Source organism: Martes martes (assembly GCF_963455335.1).
Source record: "Martes martes genome assembly, chromosome: 2".
In the NCBI taxonomy this organism is placed as follows: Eukaryota; Metazoa; Chordata; class Mammalia; order Carnivora; family Mustelidae; genus Martes; species Martes martes.
The window spans coordinates 131,507,718-131,510,029 of NC_137889.1; the positions used below are offsets into that span (position 1 = coordinate 131,507,718).

At 39.6% G+C, this 2,312-nt stretch overlaps 1 pseudogene across 1 annotated transcript; it reads left to right on the top strand.

Annotated features, from left to right (window-relative positions):
* Positions 1-389: 389 nt before the first annotated feature.
* On the top strand, positions 390-2,073 carry LOC308338328 (SNW domain-containing protein 1-like; annotated as a pseudogene). The gene has a single exon. The product of its transcript is annotated as an SNW domain-containing protein 1-like (transcript).
* The last annotated feature ends 239 nt before the right edge of the window (positions 2,074-2,312 follow it).

The following is a 2,312-nucleotide window of genomic DNA, read 5'->3' on the forward strand; positions in this document are numbered from 1 at the left end:
ATTTATGTCACATTTCAACCCTTGTCCCTGTATCTGTATAAAATATGTTAAAATAAAGGAAAAAACCTAAAGAAGAATATAAAAAGCAGTAAGCTACTGTCTAGTTGTTTTTTTTTTTTATTTATTGGAAAAACAATATATCTGTAAATAGCTTCAATAAAGCTAATACAAGGGGCACCTGGGTGGCTCAGTGGGTTAAGCCACTGCCTTCGGCTCGGGTCATGATCTCAGGGTCCTGGAATTGAGTCCCACATTGGGCTCTCTGCTCAGCGGGGAGCCTGCTTCCCTCTCTCTCTCTGCCTGCTGCTCTGCCTACTTGTGATCTCTCTCTGTCAAATAAATAAATAAAATCTTAAAAAAAAAGCTAATACAATGTTTATAATATAATTATGAGTGTTTGTGTTGAAGGTGGTACCAGTAGAGAACATTTTTTAAAAAATATTTACAGCTCATGCTTGAAGAAGCAGAAGAAGATTGCGCTCACCATCTCTTTACCCGTACCTAGTCAGCTATCTCAGGACCAGCTTGAGACTAAAAAAAAGCAAGATCCCACCCAGAGATCATGACAGACTTTGTCGATCTCCCAAAAGGACCGCCTTTATCCATGTACCAGAAGGGCTCAATACCTCAGCTCTTAGAGGACTTTGGGGATGGAGGTGCTATTCCAGAGATCCATGTAGCCCAGTGCCCACTGGATATAGGATGAAAGAAAAAAATGTCAAATGCACTGGCCATTCAGGTGGATGCTGAAGGAAAAATTAAAAATGATGCAATTGTTTTGCAAGGTCAGTCAAAAGACAAGTTCATTTATAGCAAGTACACTGACCTGTTTCCAAAGGAAGTCTTGAATGCAGATAACCCAGACCTGCAAAGACCTGATGAAGAAACCATTCAAGAGATAACAGAAATGACAAGGGTAACCCTAGAAAAATCTATATCGAAGAAGGTTGCTGTAGCCATGCCAGTTTGAGCAGCTAATAAACTGGTTCCTGCTCAGTATATTTGACACACACCATATCATCGAGAAGTGGCTTTCAACTTTGGAGCTAAACAGAGTTACCTGGATAGTGGAAATGCAGAAAGATCCAGTGGTACCTCCAAGTTTAAAGACTAATAAGAAAATTTCCTAAGAACCACCTTCTCCTCCTGTCATGCATTCTCCTAGCCAAAAGAGGATCATGAAGGAACAAGAGTGGAAGATTCCTCCTTGTATTTCAAACTGGAAAAATGGAAAGTGCTATACAATTCCATTAGACAAACATCTGGCTGCTAATAGAAGAGGGCAGCAAACAGTGCACATCAATGAGAACCTTGCTAAGCTGGCTGAAGCCCTCTATATTGCTTTTTGGAAGGCTTGTGAAGCTGTAGAAATATGGGCTCAAGTAGACAGAAATAAGGCTCAAAAAGAAAATAAGAAACATGAACAGAAAATTAGAAAAATATATCAGAAAGCCTGGGAGAGAACAGTTGGAATCAAAACTCGTGTGGAAAAAGAGAATGGAGAGGCACCTAAGAGGGATGAAATCTGGCATGACAGTTTAAAGGAGAGAAAGTGCAATGGGGGACTCTTTCCAGGCAGGTCCTGATAAGAAGTTAAAACTACAGAGCAATGAAAATCAAGATATCAGTGAAGTCATTGCTCCTGGTATGCCCAATCCTCAGAAGTGCTGTGATGTCCAGTATGACCAAAGGGTCTTCAACCAATCCAGGGGTGCGGACAGTGGTTTTGCATGTAGAGAAGATGAAATTTACAATGTTTATGATTAAGCCTGGAGAGGTGGTAAAGATATGGCCCAGAATATTTTCATGCCTGGTAAAAATCTGGACAAGGACGTGCATGGTGATGACCTAGGAGCCAGAATAAAGACCAACACTTTTGTTCCTGATAAGGAGTTTTCTGGTTCAGATCGCAGGCAAAAAGGCTGGGAAGGGCCAGTTCAGTTTGAGGAAGATCATTTGGGTTTGGACAAGTTTTTGAAAGTAGCCAAACAGCACTGTGGCTCCAAAAGACTCTTAGATAGCAGCTGCCTCAGTGAACATAAGCATGAGGGCAAGAAGAAGAGGAAGGACTAGATATGTCTCTCTTCAAAGTGAATGAACTTTTATCCATAACCCTAATGATGCAAGTCAGATGGGGAAACGATTTGTAAATCACCAGGATAAACACCAAATATGGGTGTCAGACTGCAGCACTACTTTTTATTATAAGAGGGATGAAATTATTATATTATATTGTATTATATTATATTATATTATATTATATTATATTATATTATATTAAAGAGGGATGAAAATTCTTTCACTGTTAGTTT